The sequence below is a fragment of the Mus caroli genome, unplaced genomic scaffold (assembly GCF_978045245.1).
Source record: "Mus caroli unplaced genomic scaffold, Mus_caroli_1 scaffold_2, whole genome shotgun sequence".
Taxonomy (NCBI): domain Eukaryota; kingdom Metazoa; phylum Chordata; class Mammalia; order Rodentia; family Muridae; genus Mus; species Mus caroli.
In genome coordinates this window covers 55,868,032-55,890,695 of record NW_028227257.1, presented here as the reverse complement: position 1 = coordinate 55,890,695, position 22,664 = coordinate 55,868,032, and the positions used below count along the sequence as shown (strand labels likewise).

Sequence of the window (22,664 nt, the reverse complement as noted above, 5' to 3'; positions counted from 1 at the left end):
CATATGTTCTAACCCTGAGAAAATCAGTGAGAGAACCCCAAAGGACACACTGTATTCCTCTGTCAGCCAAGAAAAGAAAATCCTGCCAGAAACACTCCTTGGTTAGTGAGAAAGAGTGTGCTGGGAATAGAGCTGTAAAACCTTATTGGTTAGAACCAAGTATGCATTGATATATGAGTTGAAATTCTGAGTTCAACCTTTGATCTTACAGTAACTAAACTATCATGGCTTTCTGGACTTCACTTCCTGCCACATAACATTAGCCAAGAGCACATGCCAAGACACAAATACTGGCCAAATCCATATCCCCATGTTGTCAGCTTTTCCTAGGATGCTGAAGCTGAAAGTACACTCAGAATTTCCTATATCTGTTCTCTTATTTCATAGAAGGGAAGGTGGGGTGTAGGTGTAGATTGACAGCATTTGTCAAAGGCTGCTTGCTATGTTAGAGAAAGCAGAAACAAGATTGCAGCTAGTGCCCCAAGGTCAGTCACAGGCTGTTAACACTTGTGAAGAAGGGTCCACTTAGATGTAAAAAATGGGGTACAGAGCTAAACAAAGAATTTTCAACTGAAGAATATCGAATGGCCGAAGAAGCACCTAAAGAAATGGTCAACATCCTTAGTCATCAGGAAAATGCAAATCAAAACAACCCTAAGATTCTACCATTAAGAATAGCTAAAATCAAAAACTCAGGTGACAGCAAATGCTGGCAAGAATGTGGAGAAAGAGGAACACTCCTTCATTGCCGGTGGGGTTTCAAGCTGGTACAACCACTCTGGAAATCAGTGTGGAAGTTCCTCAGAAAATTGAACATGCTACTACCTGAGGACCCAGCAATACCACTCCTGGGCATACACCCAGAAAATGCTCCAACATGTAATAAGGACACATGCTCCACTATGTTCATAACAGCCTTCTTTATAATAGCCAAGAGCTGGAAAGAACCCAGATGCCCTTCAACAGAGGAATGGATACAGAAAATATGGTACATTTACACAATGTAGTACTACTCAGCTATTAAAAATGATGAATTCATGAAATTCTTAGGCAAATGGATAGAACTAGAAAATGTCATCCTGAGTGAGGAGGTAACTCAATCGCAAAAGAACACACATGGTGTGCACTCACTGATAAGTGGATATTAACCCAAAAGTTCCAAATACCAGGATACAATTCACAGACCATATGAGCTCAATAAAAAGGAAGACCAAAGTGCTGGTGCTTAGGTCCTTCTTAGAAGGAGAACAAGATACTCACAGGAGCAAATATGGAGATAAAGTGTTGAGCAGAAACTCACCAGGAAAGGCCACCCAGAGACTGTCCCACCTGGGAATTTATCCTATATACAGTTACCAAACTCAGACACTACTGTGGATGCCAAGAAGTGCATGCTGAAAGGAGCCTGATATGGCTGTCTCCTAAGAGGCCCTGCCAGAGCCTTACAAATACAGAGACGAATTCCCGAAGCTAACCATTGGATTGAGCATGGGGTCCCCAAGAGAGGAGTTAGAGAAATGACTGAAGGAGTTGAAAGGGTTTGCAACCTCGTAGGAGAAAAACAATATTAACCAACCAAACCCCCTCCCCCAGAACTCCCAGGGACTAAACCATCAACAAAGAACTACACATGGCTCCAGCTGCATATGTAGCAGAAGATGGCCTTGTCATGCATCAATGGGAGGAGAATTCCTTGTTCTTATGAAGGCTCGATAGATGACCCAGTGTGGAGGAATTGAAGGAGGGGAGGTGGGAGTGAGTGGGTGGAGGAACACCCTCATAGAAGTAGGGGATGGGAGGATAGGATAGGGTGTTTCTGGGAGGGAGGGAAACCGAGAAAGGGGATAACATTTGAAATATAAATAAAGAAAATATCCAATAAAAAGATAAAGTCTGATAAGAAGTTGCACGTTCTGGTGTGAGCGATGAGATAGGAGGCAAATTTATCAAATGAATAAGCACATGAGCTTTACCAACTCTCTAAGGAAGAAAAGATTCAAGCCCCTCATGCAAAATACTGTTTCTCGAGGTTTTGACTAAATAATGACAGTGTGTATATGTGGTGGAATATCTGTGTCTGCTTCCTGGATTTCATAATATCATTTATTCAATACACAACTGAAACAAGCATGAAGCAATCCTGCCACCCACACAAACTCTCCCTGTCTTGTTGATGGCAAAGGTTTAAGCCAGCTTCTGTTTTAAGTACCACATATGATGCCTTCTAACCAACTCTCCCGCTAAATTCCCGAGCTCAGCTTGTGCTGACAGAATCAGCAAACTCAACAAGGTGGCAGCTTCACTGAAAGGGGCTTTCTCACCAACTGCATCTCAACGGGGCCTCACTGCTTAGTCATGAGCTGGCTCTTTGGATGAGGCACAACAGGATGGCCTCTTCCTGGAGCCGGCCCAGATCCCTGATTCAGGATCTTTTGGAAAGAAGGCTCAAGAACTCTTCCAAAGTTATAAGTGAAAACTTGCATCCGTAATATTGGTCCATATTTTTGACTTAAAAAAAATCAAGTATATTTATTCATTAAAAAATTCAGCAGATGGTAAATATAAGGCTGATGTCTTCTTTTTCCATCGAAAAGCTATCATGAATAGTCATGTGCTTCTAAAACACAAGCCTATATCAGAGGGACTAAGCACTGTATGTTCTAGCTTTAAAATATCTCAGATGGTATATGAATGTATGTATGTATATGCTTATGTCATCTGTGAAAAATAAGGGAACTGGTATCTGTTACCTCAGAGCAAATATATATATATATATATATATATATATATATATATATATATATATATAACTTGGATGCATAGACAATCCAGTCAGGTACCCTCTAATGACTTGGAACATCAGAGCAGAACTGAGAGATCCCAGAGTCTCTCAAATCTGATCCAATGAAGTGTGTGTGTGTGTGTGTGTGTGTGTGTGTGTGTGTGTGTGTGTATGTGTGTATAGGCTATCATGGACTCCTCACTGGGCCTAGTGCTCACATATTGGCTAGGATGTTGGGTAAGTATGTCTCTGTGACTTCCTCCATCACTGATGTTACAGACATGTACCATGTACAGCCTTTTTGTGGGAACTGGGGGTTGAACACAGCCCCTCCTGCTCCTCTGGAAGGCACTTGACTAGCTTACCTATATCTCCAGGCGCTGTGCCACCTTTTTTTAAATTTATTTTTATTTTTTCATATTTTTATTTTTAGATTTAAGGTATCTCTGTTTAGATGAACTGATTAATCATTAATTCAATTATTTCTCACCATGCTATCTTTAATTTTTTAATGCTTTGTTCATAAGATTCATTTTTCTTTCATTTCAGTGTGTCCATTTCTGGGTCCGTATTTGTCTGGGATAGACAAAGTGAGGTTAGAGCAAGGTGGTCCATCCCAGCCTCCAAAACTTGTGCCAAGGGAAGAGACAGAATTTGGAGACTGCTGTTTAGTTTGACTGTTGAATATATTTGGTACCCTATACCTCTTACAAAATATTCAGCAAAAGCCTGTTTGCCCTAATTAAAATTAGATTGGCCACTATTTTCTTCATAGAAATTATGCTCCTATTTATTAAAGCTAATTATGCAATGTGCCATTTTTCTTTTTCTGTTTGTATTCATGAATGCCTGGTCTCAATGGGACCATCTAGGTGAAGATCGATAATCGGTCTCTTATTAGAGCAGGGGGAAGCATCCATTGGTACACTGCTTTCAGCTGGATGTAAGAGGGCTTATTATTAAAGTAGCAGCAGGCAGTTGAAACCCACACATTCTGGCAGTGCTGGACACACGGGATTAAATAATCAGCCATCAGGCTCTGTCTCATAAATGTTTTCCTTTGACTTTTGGCAGGATCTCCAACCTGAGCAGATGCCAGTTGACATGGGAACTCTGAGGCCAGCAATTTAAGGATTTTCACATTTGCTTGCAGTGGTAAGATTTAAAGATATAATAACAAAACACAGAAAATGTTACAGAGCTCTGGATTTTTGTACTAGATGCAAAATGAAATTGTTTAGGTAAATATGTTTCGATCTATACATTTTCCTGTAAATTATCTTACCAAAACAAAAGAAAGCACAAGAGAACCCCATGATTAATCCTTAAACATCAAACATAGTAGGGTTAGACTGGATTAAAAGAGAGAATTAAGTAATATCTGCAGTTCCTTAAGTTGTAAAATTGGACCAAGAAGGGACATGATTTTCACTTCCTACAGTGAGCTGTTTCTATTGAGATGAAATATTGGTTGTCAGAACACATAGTCTTTGTCAGTGGGAGAAAAGAGGAAGTGGCTATTTTAAGTTCTGTAGGGGGCAGTAACAGCCTTAGCATGAGTCTTGAGATTGGGTTGTGAGGGAATGAAGTCTGTAGTTAATTAAGTGATTGCGTAACAAGAAGACTATCTGGCGCTGGTGGAGAGGCCTCCACACTGGACACTTGCTGCCAGTAGAGGCACATCTGTGTGCTGTGACTTCAAAACACTGTTATAATGTTGAAGATACCAGCAGTTGAGCACACATGTTATTGAAAAACGGTTTTAAAAATAGAAATCTTTCACCCCTATGTATCTGTGTGTATGTGTTTGTGTGTACACATTCACATACACTCTTAGATCAGATGCCAGGGAATAAATACTGAAACCATCAGCAACTAAATATTTACAACGTTTCTAGAAGGAATCCCAGTATCTGTATACATTCTAATATAAAGTAGGCATTGCACCAAGGAGTGGTCAGGGCACTTTAAGTACAGTCACATCACCTAGACATTAGTGAATTTGTGGGGCTTTGAGTTGTTGAAGTTAATAGGTTAAATTTAGAAATAATGCCTGCTTCTCATTCACTTCAAGTTGAGAGTGATCTATCTCCACAGTGTGTGGCTATCTTCAGCACATCTGGTTCTCTGAAGAACACTGTCTTAAAATAGTTCCCATATTCTTCTGAATCCTCATTTTAATGAAGTCTAAGAGCATGTTCATGGTACATTGACCGGATTGTGACTCTCTGCCATTTCATTGGATGCTTTTATACAACAGGCATGGTTTTGTATTTGTGAATTTGAAAATGATGAATCTGATGTATTTAGCTTTTAAGTATCTTCTTTTCAAATTGCCTGCTACTTTATTTAGTTATATTGTTACATTACTTTTGCTTTGATGCTTGTGTTTCTTAAAAACTGCTTGTGAATAATGAAAAAATGACAGTGAAAATGCTGGAAGCTAGAAGATGTGTTATTTAAACTGATACCAGGACTGGCCATGCAATGTCACATAACATTTTTGTTAGTTAGTTAGTTAGTTAGTTAGTTAGTCACTGTGTGTATATATGTGTGGGCCCTTATGAACAGCTTCTTGGAGTCAGTTCTTTCCTTCCATCATATGGGATCCAGTGGTACAACTCAGTTACACCATGTTTGATGGCATGTGCCTTTACCCACTGGGGTATCTTGTCTGCTTCCATTATGATGTCTTGCATCTGATTGTCATGGTATCCTTTTGACTTTTCTTTTTAAAAATTGCCTTTCATATTTCATTCAGTGCATTATTTTCTGTGCTTCCTAGAAGCTATCACCAAACCTTTGTTTTTCCCATGCATGAGTCATGGTTTCCTTATCTAGATGTAGAACTTAAGTAAACTTTTTAATAGCAGTGTCATTAAGCTGCAGATCCTATTTAATACGTTCTTGTACACTTGTTTTCCACCCCAAATACACCCATGGTAAATGAAGAGTCTAACTTGAAGCTCTGCAGCTTCAGAATGGTGGTTCTTACTGAATGGAAGTTCATTTGAGGGAGATGGACTTTGGGTCTGGTTGATTTCAGTCCGTGATGTTTTTTATTCACAAATTCTTTATAATAAAGTTTTAATTAAACACACATATACACAAACAATATCTTAGATACTAGAAGAAGTAGAAATTAACCTGAACAGGCTTTCTAGAATTTGGAAGGGCAAGAAAGGGCTTGCAGTAGAATGAGAGTGGAATGGAGGAATACATACATACATACACACACACACACACACAGAGAGAGAGAGAGAGAGAGAGAGAGAGAGAGAGAGAGAGAGAGAGAGAGGCTGACATAGGAAATACCATCCAGTAATATCCATTCCCATTCCAATGTCATTTTTTCATTATTCACAAGCAGTTTTTAAGAAACACAAGCATCAAAGCAAAGGTAATGTAACAAAATAACTAAATAAAGTAGCAGGCAATTTGAGAAGAAGATACTCAAAAGCTAAATACATCAGATTCATCATTTTCAAATTCACAGAGAGAGAGAGAGAGAGAGAGAGAGAGAGAGAGAGAGAGAGAGAGAGAGAAACTCACAGAGACACACTCACATGCTCAGACAGACACAGAGACACACAAAGAGACACACTGACTTAGCCATGCACACACACACACACACACCGACACACACACAGGGACACATGCAGACAGAATATGCTCTCGGCCTTAATGAAACCATAAACCTCTATGAAAATGCCGCATAACTGACTTGTGAACCCCAGAGTCACCTGAGCTCTGAGCTGATGTTTTCTTATTAAGAAAGTGGACCTTTAAAAGATGTTCTAGATATTATGCTAAAGATTTGCATCAGGATGTGGGGAGGTTTCTCTGAATGTAACCTAGAGCTTCTGTCTTTGTAGGAAATCACGGGCAACACCTTCCCGTTCCTTATCTGTGATTTAAGGACAAGGTTAACAAGACAGACTTGTTTGAGAAAAGCTGTCTAGATGCTGGGGACAGGCAGGAGAAACATGACCTTGGAATCTGCAGACCTCTACCCAAATCCTGAGAAGTTATCTGACTTAGCTGAAGAGATTTTTCTTTTACTTCCTTGCTTCTGAATTTAAAATATTCCTTAAATGTTAAGATTTAGATATTAATCTATGAAAAGTATGAGTAATACTAATTTTACTTTTTTGAAGACTTTCCCAAAAACATAAACAAGAAACGTTTGTGGAGTTTAAAATTACCACATGAGATTTAGCTATGGAAACTTGATTGTCATTAAAGATTCTTGGTAAGACTGAGCTGTGGTAGAATTGCATCTTCTTCAGGCTGGGCTTTGCCTTCAACAAATGCTTGCAGTTTCTCTGAGTTCAAACCTCTTGGTTTTCCTCATTGAATTATGATAGTGACAAAAGCTAATCACTCTATCTGTCCCTGATGCTCAATGCACGGATTCCAATTTCAGGGTTCTAGAATTACAGCTAAGAAGGGAACGTGGGAGACTTCGAGGAAAATGTTTTCTGTGCATCCCTGTCAGGAACTGGAAAGACAGGAGTCTCAAGGGTTGATGTTTCAGGAGAAATGGCCTCTCTCAGACCCACATCTCTCTTAATTCCTTTCAGATGTGGACCATTTTACAAACCCAGTCTTCAGTTGTCTTCCTGCTTCCTATCGTCCCCACCCCATCAGTCTCCTTTCTTGTCTCCTTCACAGCTCAGAAAGTACTACTCCTGTTTACATTTGAGGACTTTTTTTTTTAAGCTATTGACCCACAGCCCTCTGCTTCCATAAATTCTTCAAGTGTTTGCACCGTAAAACAAACAACACTCCCACCAAGCCCAGCATTTACTCTTGGACTCCATTTCATTACTGATGCTGAAGATAATCAATATGAATTGGGGGGGCTGATGTTGGGTCAAAAAACACAATTTGCCTAAGCACACTTTGCTGTTTGTCTCTGCAAAGAATTGTTGAGCATATATCCTTAAGCAATAAAGTTTCAATAGTTAGAAAACGTACCTAAATGATAAACAGGAAATCTCAATAATTGCGCAAGGCATGGAATATCTTCTAGACCTCCTCGTTCATATACTAATGTCAGAAGCAATCAAGGTCTATGAATAATGGATGAAGTTAAGCACAAATGGTCCAGATTTTAATCCAGTGTGCTAGCAAAGAACGTTAACATAATGGATATGGGTCAGAAAAATTGGCTGACATAGGAAATACCATCCAGTAATATCCATTTCCATTTGGAGGAATTAGAGTTGTACATTTTCCCAGGGGTCTCCATTGTAAATATGTTTACCTATGTGTATTACTATCCTCCAGAATGGTACACTTCACCATGTGAAACCCCTAAACACATGAAAGTCTCCCTTTGCTTTCATAACTATTCAAATCTACCTTCATTTATAAGAATTTCTTCTAATAAAACAAACTACTAATCTATTCTTAAATTCTGGCTGCAGCCCATACTTCCCCATAGCAGCAACTACTTTGGCTCACACAACTCTGAAGCTAATCTATAGGAACAAACAGTGAGAATTGTTCGAATGAATGTGTAAGGAAATGTCCTGCGGTACAGTACCCAAACTTCCATGTGACTGTAACTAACCCAATTAGCCAGAAAATTGATGCCATGATTATCATCATCATTGCCAATCATAGTAATAAGAACCCTGCGAGTCAAGTTTCTTGAAATTTGGCTGATGTGGTACTTTTTGTTTATAGTGTTTTCAATTCAACTAACATATTTTTTTCTTCCCAATATTTTTTTTCTTTCTTTCTATACAAAGTCAAAGTAGAGGTGTGAGACAGGGAGGACAGGATGAGAGGCTTTCTGGCACCGTCCAGGATCCTTCCCAAGAGCAGGCTCATGAGTGAAGGTAGACAGGGGAGCAGAAACACAGTTTCTCCCTAAAGCCTCAGCTATTTTCATTGACATTTCAAAGTAAGTCCAGAAAACAGTAAAATTTTCTGTTCCTGTAACCCATAGTTTAATCTACATCTGACCTGAATGGCTAGAGAAAGAATCAGAAAGCAACCATTTCTTCAAAGGCCCCAGCTATTACTTGGATTCTTTTTACTGGACTAAAAAGTCAACAATGAACCTGCTACTGCTGCTACTGCTGCTGCTGCTGTCGCTTTGCCGCCTTCTTTCTTCTTCTTCTTCTTCTTCTTCTTCTTCTTCTTCTTCTTCTTCTTCTTCTTCTTCTTCTTCTTCTTCTTCTTCTTCTTCTCCTCCTCCTCCACCTCCTCCTCCTCCTCCTCCTCCTCCTTCTCCTCCCCCTCCTCCTCAAATTTTGCATTTTAAAAAATGACATTAAAGCAAGGTGACTGATAGAAAATTCTTCAGATTGAAAGCCTCTGGTCAAAAGCAATTTCTATATTGTGAAGAATGTTACTAAATTAAGAAGAAAGAGAGGAAATACTTTTTAATAATATGTGTTGTCTTATCCACCATCTGAAAGATTTCTAATTAAATTTGTAAAGCTATGTTATAAAAATATGTTACTGGAAAACATTTTATATGAGCTTTATGGTATAATATTTATTTGTTTGGAAATGCAATGGTCAAGGAAAGCTGAGAAACATGCACTATTTAACCATACTCTTTCAGCCAGAAAGACTTATTTAGATTCCTTGTAAGACAATATGATCTTTCCTTTTAGACTACCTATTTGTACATGCATATGAAAGAGGGCGAGAACAAGAAAGTAATAAAAAGACTATATTAAAAGTGAAACTTTTAGAGATTACCAAGAAGGTCCAGATATACTCAATATGTAATTTCTGCCAAGACAAAGCAGTAACTTTAGAGTTGTTCACAGGTTGGTTTTGATTTGTACTGCTATGATATCACTCATTGAGCTATGTTGCCACACTATCAAGAAATGACCGGGGAAACCATCATAACTTGAAACTCTATTTTACCAAAAGGAGCTCTCAGAGTAAAATGATATGTGAAAGGCACATTTAGCTATCTGTTTTATCTTTCTACAGTCTTTTATAGGTTTAGTTTTTGTTGTCTTGTTCACTGAACAAATATGTTTTGGTCATCAACTGGACTTTGCAAGTTATTGTTTTATATACTGGGAAGGCTGAATAAACCATTCAGGTAAAAGTCTTGTAGGGAAAATGGTTAATAACAGACAAGATAAATATACCTAAAACCTACAGGACATAGCCTTGTTAATTTCCTATATGTCAGATATATGTGTATGAATAAGTGGGAAGGACAAAGGAGGGAGAAGGAGGTGGTAATGCCATGGGAAGGGAGTTGACCTTTCCACAAAGTGGCCTAGTAAAGCCTGTCTACATAGTTGTCTCCTAAAAGAGGAAGGGAAGACTTGAAGTAGGAGAAGGTCTGGAGCAGACAGATATCCAGCAAAGCCTATAGCAGGCATGGAGAACAGAAAGCCCAAAGGCTCTGAGGAGGAAAGCTGAGCACATTTAAACACAGACCAAAACAACAACAACAACAAAAACAAACAACAAAACTAACAACTTGGGGCAGTTCAGGTTAGATCAGTGTAAGAGGGAAAACTCTCAGAGATGATTTAGTCACTCCCAAATGACTCATTAGCCAGAACCTGCACCTTGGGGGTTGGACTGTCAACATATGAACTGGAGGGGCAGACACAAAGTATTCAGACTTTAGCAGAGTAAGCATGGTTTTGGCAGAGATGACAACCATTGGGTAAACCATCATGGGGGCTGCTTCTGTAGCTTTGGTAAGAAGCTATGGGTAGAAATCTGTGTCTAGGTAGAGAACCTGGCCTTGGAAAGGATAGTGAAGGACTTTTCTATAGAATCAGGGCAGGCAAGAGTAGGTGGGCACTCAGGTAATTATTGTTCAAGTTCTGTCTTGATTATCTGTCATGGATCTGTCACATTAGGCTTCCCCAGCCCAGGTGCAGTGTGGCCTCCTGTATGACTTGATAGGGGTCAAGGAACTATGATGACATCAGAGGGAGGATGGAAGACTGCCATGGGAGAATTAAATGGTAGTGACACAGAAATGATGAGGTCTAGGTTCTGAATAAAAGCTACTGTTAAAGGGATTAGGTGAATGTGATCAGAATAAAAGGAATCTTGATTGTAAAATGAAGATTTTTGAAGTTTTTATTTTTTTTTAAATTGAGATTTTGCAGGGTTTCAGCTATTGATAATCTGGAAATGCACATGTGACTATGAAAGTGAATGACACAAGAAAGAAGACAGTAAACCACATGTAAAAATAAGTCTAAAAGCCAAAAGGCCAGGACATCATAAGGAGTGTACATTGAATATGAAAATGAGCAAAATTTGAATAGAATCTTCATCCCAGAGAATGCACATGAACCTGAACTATGGTTTTCAATGAGTGAGGACAAGAATACTAGAAGAGGTGCCACAAAACCTATGGGGTAGTGTAACCTGACCCTATGAGAGCAACTGCTGGTGTTTTGCTGTAGAAGAGAAAATTATCAGGGCCCAGTAATAACTGACCAAGAGGAAATGTAGTGTGCAGTTACATGAGAAGAGAGGTCCAGGGGAGCTAACACTTTCTCCTGTAAGAGCTTCAGTGAATTGAACCTCATTGTAAAAGTCAGGTTTCAGCTAGTGCAGAGTGGTCAAAAGGAAGTTTTTAGAGGGTGACAGAGTTAACATGTTTGGAGTTAACTGCCCTGAACCCCAGAGGGTTCTGCCAAAGGCTTTCGGGTCTGAAGACTAGGACAGAACCAAGAGGGAATGAAGTTGTGATTCAGGGAAAAGAGGAGAGAGAAGGCCTAGGCTAGTATGATGACCTACCTGCAGAAGCCCATTATAGACATCCAGTCCAGAGCAGAGAGATGGTATTGGTGAATCTGTGGGTGCAGAGGAGGAATGAGGGGGTTCTGTATTCTATTCAGGAGTGGGGACACAAAATATTTTAAGAACATAAGAATTTTGAGGTGAGAACTTGCTTACTGGGAAGACACTTGTCCTACTGAGGAACAGTTTGACTTGAATAGACAAATGTTCTCTTGACTTGAGGCCAACCATGGTGTTCTGCTCTGTGTTCTCACACTGAGCAAGCTGCCTCCTATTATGTACATCATTATAGAGGCCAATGGTCCCTTCTTCATGACAGGCCCCTTTAGTCTCCAACAGCAGCAGAAACACTGTCATGATCGTCACATCTGGCTCATGACAAATAGATACAACTTCTTGCTGCACTTTCTAATGTTCTCTTGACCTAAGCTCCAGTCTTATCCCACTGACTCATTTACACACTAACATATCCTTCCTCCTTCTTTTTATCCTCTACCCATTTCACTCCTTGCCACAGAGAGTGAATAACTGTGCACAGACTGCCTTCTTCACTTCTAACTTGAAGTGGTGGCCTGGCTTGTTCTGTGCATCTCCCTATCTTAGATGTTCCAGGGCTTTACTCATCCTTGACATGGGTTCCAACACAAGTGGAAGAATGTGTTCAGCAGCTACTGTGAAGGCTCTTCCCACTGCTGCTCTGTGCTCGTACACCTGAGCTGAGAATTGCAGGCTTGCCACCAATAACTCACACATGCTCTGCCTTCGACTTGAAACAAAAATAACATTGTTTTAGAAGAGATGGTCATTCTGCATAGGTATTGGGGGTACCACCTTCTGTTAGTTTATGGGACTAGAAAATGAGTTCTAATTCAATATAGAGTCTCAAACCCAGTGCATAGAGAAAACAAAACAGTTTTCTCTTTTGCCTTTAAGGCAGCTATTGAGTTCTCTAAAGCTAAAAATATATACAAAATAAAACAGTAAAATTTTTAAAAAATGAAAAGAGTCACTATCATGATTAGTGAGCCTGGCCATTGGCATTGGTATGACTCCTAAGATAGCTGTCTGCCCCCTTCTTTTACAGTGCAGTGGCTCTGAGGAATCTTGAAGTGTAGCACTTCTGGGGATAAACACTGGGAGTCAATGAAGAGTTCATGGTGCCTATCAATGAGCTAGCCATTGAGTTTCTCACTATTCCTGCTCTCCTGGTTTATTTTCTAACCCTAATCCAAGACAGAATTCAATCTTATTACATTTCTGAATGTCTGTCAGTGTGGATGCCCACCACTGTTATGTCAGAGATGGTGTTCTCTAGAGGTGAAGGGTGTGGGCATGGCATCAAAATGTGCATGCTTGAATGCTGGCTTTGTTGTCTACCATCTACACAGTGTTGTGCATGCTACAGAGTGTTGCATGATGCTCTGTTTCTTATATGGTTGCTGAGTTTTACTGTCCTGACATAAGGGGTAGAGCCCTTGTAAGTGGTGAGCATTCAGTAAATTCAATTTAGTGCTTTTCATCATCCAGTCCTTGACTGTTTGCCCCAGTTTATAACATGATTTCACATCTTTGTGGTTTTTTTCTGGCCACCTTGACTGTTTGTACCATCTTTTTATTTAAGTATTTGCTGCCTTAATTTCCTTTAGCCTTCAATGTGTACTGTGTTGGTTTCCTAGCTGAGATGTGGAGGTGGTTGGGGCCCTTCTTGGACGTGGAAGATCTGAAGGAAAAGTGGCAATGACATGGATGGCAAATATAAATAAATTCTTATGGGCTTGATGTGAAAGATGAGATGGCGGGAGCCTGTGTAGTTGGTGGCCTGAAGCTTTCATAGGTCAAATGCTTACCAATGTCTAGGTACATAAGACTGACAAGGGACAAAGCAGGCACCTCACTTTGTGTGCTTTCCAGAATCTGTTGATCACCTGAAATTTAACACAATGAAATTCTTTTGTTTGTGTATAATTATAAGCATGCCATTCCTTGATGTACGATTTTATTAATCTGCCTTCCATAGCACAGAGGCAGAAACAGATGTTTAAGAAGATTAAAAAATGGGAAAAAAACATGACTGATAAACATTAACTCTTAAAAGAGGCCATTTGTTTGTTTGGTTGGTTTTGCTTCTTTCCTTTGAGGATGAAAACCAAAAGACAAGTGATCTGAAATGAACACCTTTCTGCTTTCTCCTCTCCTCTCCCTTCCCATCCCACATTCCTCTCTCCCTCCCTCTCTCTTCACATTGTGTATTACTATTTTCTTCAGCTACCATTACATTAAAAGTCAGACTTAGTAATCGCCATTTTCAAGTGATGAAATGTGTACAAATGAATGCCAAGTGATGGAGACAATTGAAACAGATATGTTTCCAAGCTCAGTTTCCTGTCTGGCTCCGTCTTTCTAAAACAACTGTGCATTCGGTATTGTTAGAGAAGGAGAGAGAGAGAGGAGAGCACACACTGTGGGGCTGTGTCTGTGTGGCCATCCTTTCACACTTCATCAGAGCCTCATCTTGCTTTGGCGCACAGGTCACATTGTTTCTATGGAGCTGGAAGAAACTTGAGTGAGGATGTGATGAATTAAATCCCATATTAAATTGGGTGCCCCTCCTCCTTTTAATTAAGTTCATTTCAATCTAATTTCATACTTTTACTTGAGTAAACCATCTGACTCCAGATGTTGGATGCACTTTCTGTATTCCTGTTCTCACATAATCATACCTGTAAAAGATTTATAGCTGCAAGAGACGTTCTGGAGCCTTTCCGAGAACTTTAGGCATATGTTTCATGGATGGTTGGTAACATGAGCAATTAACATCCTGAAATGCTGTTCCTGTCTCTGGAATGTTTTTAATGGGATAAGTTATTTTTATTAGCTTGAACTTTAAACAAATAATCATCTTAAAGGAGACATTATCATCAAAATAACTCAGATGAGACAGAAGGCCAATCCTCAAAGGAGATGAGTGGAGGGAGAGGGAAAGACTGCTAATCAAAAATATAAGCAAAAGGTGAGGACTGACTCTCAGTAAAATTAAGAAAGGCAAGCATAGTTCATGTGCCGTCTGTTGACTCGAAATCATAATAATGTATGTGTAGCCCATGAGTTGATGCTGAGTCACAGGTAATGTGTGTGTGTGTGCGCAGTGATAAGAGTTAATTAATACTAAGTCATAGGTAGTGAGAGTGCTGTGTTTGGGCTTGACTTTCAGTCATGGTAGTGTTTTTGCAGTGTTTAAGGTTGACATGAGTCATGTGTATATAGTGTATATAGTGCTTGGAACTAATGCTCGGTCATGGTCAATGTGTATTCAGGGCCTCAGTGAGATATGGCCAATGTGTATGTAGTGTTAGGGGTTTAATCTTGGTCAAGAGTAACCCCTCGTTACAAGGGGTTTACTATTGGGCAAAGTATTTGGAACACTGAAGATTGACCCTGAGCCATGGGCAATATAGGGGTTGATTCTAAGTTAAGGATAGTATGTAAACAGGCTTTGGGGTTGATCTGAGTCATAGGAAATGTACACGTGGGGCCTAGGGTTAACTCTGAATCATAAGCAATATATGTGTAGTGTTTGCGACTGACTCTCAGTCAATGCAGTGTGTTTGCAGTGTTTAGGATTGGCTCTGAGTCCAGGGCAGTGGGTATACAGGGCCTGGGGTTGAATATGAGTCAGGGCAGTATGCAGTCATTGGAGTTTATAGAGTAAAGGGTGCTATGTGTGTGCACTGTTTGGGATAGACCTTGAGTCAAGAACAATGTGTGTACATGACCTAGGGCTGAGGCCAGGTCAAGGGAAGTATATGTACAGTCCTGCTTCATACCTCATTGGATGCTAGTGTGCCCCTCTCCTACTTAGGGAACATTTCAAAGCAGTGCTCAGTGATGGAACATTGCAAGGACAGAGAGCCCCAGCACAGCCTTTTACAGACCCCAAATGGAAGTTCTCACAGGTGTGTATATTATAACCATTTTATGGCTTTAAAACTTAGAACTCAGACTTTCTTCATTGATAAATGCCTTCTGTCAGGCATTCTTAACCAAGAAAAGGATGGCTAGTAAATAGCTTTTCTCGTTAGAACTCTGTGAATGCTTACAATGGTTCTCTACCTGCCTCTTTGCTTCTTTAGTCAAAGCATAGCTAATAAGATATTTGACAACCCACATGGGACCTTGTCTAGTGAAATCCCAAGTCCTCATACAAGAAACATATACTGCAATTAGACCTTTCAGTGACATCCTAAAGAAAAACAGCAACTACAAATTCACAGAATAAAAGAATCAATTTTTTTCCTCAAGTGAAAAATTGTGCTTCATGTCTTAGATATCTTATAGTCTGTCTTGATGTGTAGGAAATATTCACCATTGCAGTAACAAATTAAAGTATGGATTTTTCTTCAGACTTAGGGGGTCCAGTAAGCAAACTTTAATTTTATTCTTTCATAGTCTTGTGTGTGTCTGTGTGTGTGCACTGGGGATAAATGGCATCTAAAAACTACTAGAGTTTGCTGTTTCTGTTTCCAAGTGTTCTTGCTGTGAGCACTAAATAAAGTTAAAATAACTTAAAAATAAGACTAGACTTTGAAACTATGGAAACACTATCTGTCCTTAATTTATAAACAGATAACACATTTCTCTATTTCCAGTACATCACACTCAGATTTTGTTTTTGTTGTTTTACATCACTAGGAACCAAGGTCCCTGAATGCAAGAGTTATGACAATCACTTTGTTCCATTTTGTGGGATACTGTTGTCAAACAGTATCCATTTGATCAGAACCCGCCAAGCTCTTTACGCAGAGAAAACCACGATAGGATCTGATCAAATAATCAGCACCTTGCATGAAGGTGTTTGGGTTAACTAAATGAAAAAATTGTGCAGTATGGGAAGATATTAAATTATAATATTGAAAATGCAGAGATAAGACATGAAGACCATTGGTGGTAAAAAAAAAATGTTCTTAGAATTGCTAGCTTAAACCATGGAAACAGAAGGAAATATTTGAAGATAGACTTTGATCTTTTACTAGCATTTGCTTTGTTATATAAAAGCCCATCCCTGATGTGTACTTCCCAAAGAGAACAGAAACTCAAACTATGTCTTTCCACACAAACACAATGTCAAATATTTCCCCCAAGTGGGGCCCAATGCTGGCAAGGACCAGCTTTGGGTGTGGCCTCTAATCCTAAGAATCACAGTGATTCTGCTGCTTCTCACCTTTGTGGCAAGATCTCTAAACGTGTATAGTTTCACCATGCCAGTTCCGAGTCATAAATCTAAAGGGAAAATTGTCTCTTAAAAGACATAATCACCATTTTTATAATAGCATATAAATGGTAGAAATCACACGCTTCTTTATATGTGTTAAACTATTGTAAGAAGGAATTAATAAGTCAGGTATCAAACACAATTTCAAATACCAGCAGGGTGTAATAATACTTATTTGCATTTTCTTTGTGATAGTGTGGAGAGAGGATTCATTTTCCATGACAGCATTGTTCACTGAGCCACTGATATGGGGAGAAAAGAGAAGGCTGTGGAGAGCAGTATTGTCCAATATTTGTGTTGCAAGTTTCAAATCTCAGGGGGTATCGGTTGATATAATAACCACTTGTTGAGAAGCACACTATATTCATGTGTGTAGTAAGCACCATATAGTGTATGGGGTTTGGAGACCTCTGTACAATGAAGAACAGCAGCATGGAAAATAGTGCGTTTGAATCTGTTCTGACCTGGCATTTCTCAGGCTTCTTAGACTTTCTGTCCCATTCCATAATATCCTATGGAACTGTGATCATGAAAAACACTCTAAAATCCAAGGACCTTTACATTCTGAATAACTATATTTCAAAGAATGACAAAAAGAGGCCCATAAACAAGGACAGACGATATTCCATGAGGACATCTGTTCAGTTCCACCTGTATTCTGCTAAATATACAACCTTAGAGATAACTGTGTGAGCTTGCTAGGAGGTGGAAATACTGTTACCTTCCCTAATTTAAAGATGGCTGCTGAGACTAAATTCCAGAAGATTTAGTGTTTCATAGGCCTGCTGTACACCACAAAGTCCTTTCATCCAGAGGATGTATCATTACCATTATTACTAACTCCAGATGTGTGACCCAGAAACAGTGAAGAAATTTCTTACTGCCTAAGGCTCCTCTAAATAATTAGGGTCTCATGTATATAACCATCATCTGAAGATAAAGTAACTTCTCCTCATCTGTTTCCTTTGTATTTCCCTCTCTTGGGATATTTCTTTTTAAGTCTCACTATTCTCTGTATTGAATGAATGGAGAAAATGGATACCCTATCATGATTTTACTGGAAATGCTTTCAACTTTCCCCATTAATATATATTGTTTGTTATAGATTTGTCACATGTAGCCTTTATTATGTTGAGAAATAGTCTCTCTACTCCCAGTATCTTTGAGGATTTTGTCATGGACGTGGATTTTGTCAATAGCGTTTTCATCATGTGCTCAGATGAACATTTATGTGATGTATTGCATGTATTGATTTATATGTTTTGAACCACCCCTATATCTCTGGAATGAAGCCAACTTGATCATGGTGGATAGTCTTTTTTATGTATTCTTAATTCGGTTTACACCTATTTTAATGAGTTTTTTTTTTCATCTATGTCCACTAAGGGAGATTTTTTCTGCAATTGTTTGTAATTGTTATGGTCTCTTTATATTGTTTTGATATCAGGGCAATACTTTTCTTAAGTCATGTTGTTGTGATCATTTGATTTCTATTGCTGCAGTAAGGACTACGATCAAAAGCAACTGGGAGGAAAAGGATCTATTTGGTATCCAAATCACCATCCATTACTGAAGAAAGCCAAGGCAGGAATTCAATGTATAGGGCAGGGACATGGAGGCAGGAACTGAAGCAAACCCTGAAGGACCACTGCTTAATGGTTTGTTCTCCAGGTTCATACTTAGCTTCTTTTCTTATACAAAGCATGACTACCTGCCCAGGAGTAATGTTGCCCACATCAATCATTAATCAATAAAATGTCACACAGATGTGCCCACAGGCCAATCTCATAGAGACATTTTCAGAATTGAACATCCCTCTTCCAGGATGACCATAGATCTACCCTAATTAGCACAATGGCACCCCTTTCTGCTTATGGTATACAGTTTTAAAAGCATCAGTGTCTGACTTAAAAGGTTTGCTGTGATCCCATCTCATCTTGGGCTAGGTTTTCTTTTTTAAAAATTAGAACTAAAACAAATGCCTCCTTAATCTTATTACTTGTTAAAAATCAAATTAAATTGTTTATCTCATCTTGGTTTAATTTTGGTAAGTAATATACATCTAGAAATTTGTCCATTTTTGAGAATTTTTTAATTTAGTGAGATATACTAATGATATTCGGAATTCTAAGATAGGATCTAATGATTTGCTGAATTTCATTGGTATATGTAACAATTTCTCCATTTTGCCTCTAACTTTACTAATTTGCCTCTTCTCTTTCTTTAGATGAGGTTAGCTGGGGATTTGCTGACTTTGTCTTTTCAAAGAATCAATTCTGTTTCATTCATTCTTTGTGTGGTCCTATTTTCATTTCCTTAATTCTGCCTTTATTTTAACTGTTCGTTTCCTGCTACATATTTTAAGTTTGCTTATTCATTCTTGTCTGAGAAAGCCTTCCCATGTGTCATTCCTTATTCAGGATGCCTCTGATTTTTCAGTGTGATCAGTCACAGCTGTGTTTCCCTCTGAGAACTGCTCTCAAAGCAGTCCCATGGCCTCGTGTTTTCATATTTATTAGACTCTATGCTTTAAAATTTCTTTTCTTGGTATCTTAGATGCCATTAATCACCCAACAGTGTGCTACTTAATCCCCGTGAGTTGGTGTCTGTTCTTTAGTTTCTCTTTCCAGATTGCTCAGTTTATACCATTGTGATCAGAGAAGATGCACGTGGTTATTTCCCCATGTCTCTATTTATCAATTCTTCCTCTGTGTATTATTATATTATCTGAGAAGACTATGTATTCTTGGTGTGTTAGTGGGTTCTTTAGCTGCTTCTTAAGTCCATTTGGTCTATAATATCTTTCTTTATATTTCTCTGTGTTTTTCCCTGTTTGTTGATCAATGTTTTATAATTATTGGATAAAATAGAATACTAAGCTTCACATTATTATGGTCTTGGCCTTGACATATATACAATTGTATACAATTGGTTTTGTTTTATGAAAGTGAAACCATGTAATAAAATATGAATGTAATCATATTCAGTTCAATTGTTAAATTCTGCAATGTTCTCTTGGTCAGCCATATCCTTAATCAGTATGAAGTGACCTTTGTGTCTTCTGATTAATTTTTGTTTGAAGCATTTTGTCCTGTATTACAATAGTGATGCCTCCCTGCTTCTTCTTTCCATTTACTTGGACATCTTTTTTCCATCACATAGCTATAAGGCTTCCACTATAGTTGATGGTGTTGTGTTTCTTGGATACAACAAATAGATGGATCTTGTTTTGTAATCCAATTTGCTACATTGTGTCTTTTGATTAGGAAATTGAAAACATTAATATTCAGAATACTATTGAAACAATTATGTTAACCATTGTTATTTTGTTGAGTTTGTTGTGTTTGGCAGTTTTCTATTTCTCATTTGCTTAACTACTCTTATAGCATAGTTTTTTATTTGATATAGCCTTAGAGATGTGTTTATTTTTTCTCTTCAGGCCAAAATTCTTTTAAGTATGTTCTGTAGATCTGCCTTCATGCTTATGAGTTCCATTAGCCTGCTTTTATCATTGAAAGTTTTATTTTTCTCTAAATTATCGCAGATAGTTTTGTGAGGTATAGTATTATAGGTTCCATTTATCCTTCAAATTTTGAATTACTCCATTCCAAATCATCCCAACTTTTAAAATTTCTATTAGAATGTCATTTTTAAGGGACTGTATTTTTATGTGACTTGGTGTTTCTCTTACAGTGTTCAATATATGTTCTTCTGCATTATTAGTGTTTTAACTGTACTATGACATGGAAGTTTCTTTCCTTGTCTTTTCTCTTGATATTTTAAATACCTCCTATACTTAGATGGGCATCACTTTTCTAGATTTGGAACATTTTCTGCTTCACTTTTACTTATAAGGCTTTAGTGCAGATACATAGATTTAATACTTTATAGTGTCAAATACACCATAAATATACTCTTCCTACATTCTTATAAATCTCTTCTTATCTGTGTCTGCATACTTTTATTTCTCTACCATAACATGAAAGCTTAATATTCTGTTTTCCTTTTCAACTACTATATTTGTGAAGCTTCCAATTAATTTTTTTATTTCATTCATTAAAATATTAATTTCTAGTATTTGGGTTGTTTTTTCAATATTTCCATATTTTTTTACATTAAACTTGTATATCTTGGTTTATTCTCATTTTCACTCTGAGCACTTCGTGTTCTCTCAGCATTCATTCTAGATTTTGTGTCATCAGAGATGTATTTGAGCATATTTCTGATCATTCCCTTGAAGTCTTCATCTGAGATTTCATCCAATTCATTCTCACTTAAGTCATTACTGTTGGATTAATCATCATAGAGTTTAGGGCACCCACTCTGTTGCCCTTCTAAGAGTATAATAATGTTCCATGATGATCACTAGTAAAGCACAGGCCTACTGTGAAGATACAGTAATAGTCAAATAAAAACCCTTTGCCCCTTAAATACGCATTATTGTAGGAAACAACGGAATGCTAGTAACACTGTGCACACTAATATATTAGTTGCTGAGGGTATGAGTGGAAGAAATACACCAGAGTAAAGTTAATCCTTAACAATGGGTCAATCAAGGAAAAACTAGAAAAGCAAAAAGAAGGTGGAAACTGTGGGACCAGGTGAAGAAGATGAGTTATTGTGGGCTAGATATTTAAAGAAAAAAAGGTAGAGAAATATATTCATATAATCTAGAAGTGCCTCAGATCTCAGGAGTCTGAGACATAGAGGCTTCGTAGACAAGGATGGACTCTGTACTTTTCTCATACTCCATTTTTAAAAGCTTCCTATAGATGTTTTTGACAGACACCAGCTCTTCTTATAACTCTTTTCCAACTCTCCCCAGTCATTTTTATTCTGGAATTTTATAAGACTTTGTGTGTTCATCATCACATTCACCAAAAGTTCAGTGGATTTGGTTTTACTCATTTTCATTGTCTGCTGTAAGTACTCATATAGCCAACACAAATGTTTCACATGAATGTATGAATAGACAAGAGAACAGGAGGGAGAGGGGGGGAAAACATGGCATTTTCCTTAATAAGAATAAAGTAATGATGAATGAAACATCCTATAGAAAGTGTGTAATTCTAGGACCCCTCTTACTTTTGGCTTCTATTGTTATGATAAAACACCAAGACCAAAATTCCACTTGCAGAGGACAGGGTGTATTTAACATTATAGTGTTTAGTTTGTTGTCTTAATTTGTTTTTCTATTGCTGTAAAAAAAAAGACACCATGACCATGGCAACTCTCATAAGAAAACTTTAATTGGCTCTGGCTTACAGCCCAGAGGTTTGGTTATTACCATCATGGTGCAGAACATGGCACATGCAGGCAGTCATGGTATTAGAGAGAGCTGAGAGTTCTCATTTGGATCAGCAAGCAGCAGGGGAAAAATGAAACGCTGAGCCTGGCTTGAACATCAGAGACCTCACAGCCTAACCTCCAGTGACACACTTCCTCCAAAAACCACATCTACTCCAACAGGGCTACATCTCCTAATAGTACCATTCCCTATGGGCCCATGGGGTGCATTTTCATTCAAACCACCACATTCAGTCAGAGCAAGAACTCAAAGCAAGAATATGGAGCTAAGAACTGATGAAGAGACATGGAAGAATAACACCTACTGACTTACTCCTTATGGCTTGCTCAACTGCTTTCTTATAGCACTAAGAACCACAGGGCTCGGCCTTCCCACACCAATCATGAATCAAGAAAACACCCTACAAACTCTCCTACAGACCAGACTTACAGAGAAGTTTTCTAAATTAATACTCTTTCTTCTCAAATGACCCTAATTTGTGACAAGGTTATGTAAAAGTAACCAGAACTCTAGGCCTCTGAAATAAAGTAGGATATAGGTAGTAA

At 38.3% G+C, this 22,664-nt stretch overlaps 1 long non-coding RNA gene across 2 annotated transcripts in view; it reads left to right on the top strand.

The window, feature by feature from the left end:
• LOC147005824 (uncharacterized) overlaps positions 1-22,664 on the top strand; it is a 394,000-nt gene that overhangs the window by 203,309 nt on the left and 168,027 nt on the right. For both annotated transcript variants that reach the window (XR_015044892.1, XR_015044893.1), the window contains exon 3: positions 3,857-3,937. This is a non-coding gene — a long non-coding RNA (uncharacterized LOC147005824). The remainder of the gene's footprint in view (positions 1-3,856; positions 3,938-22,664) is intronic.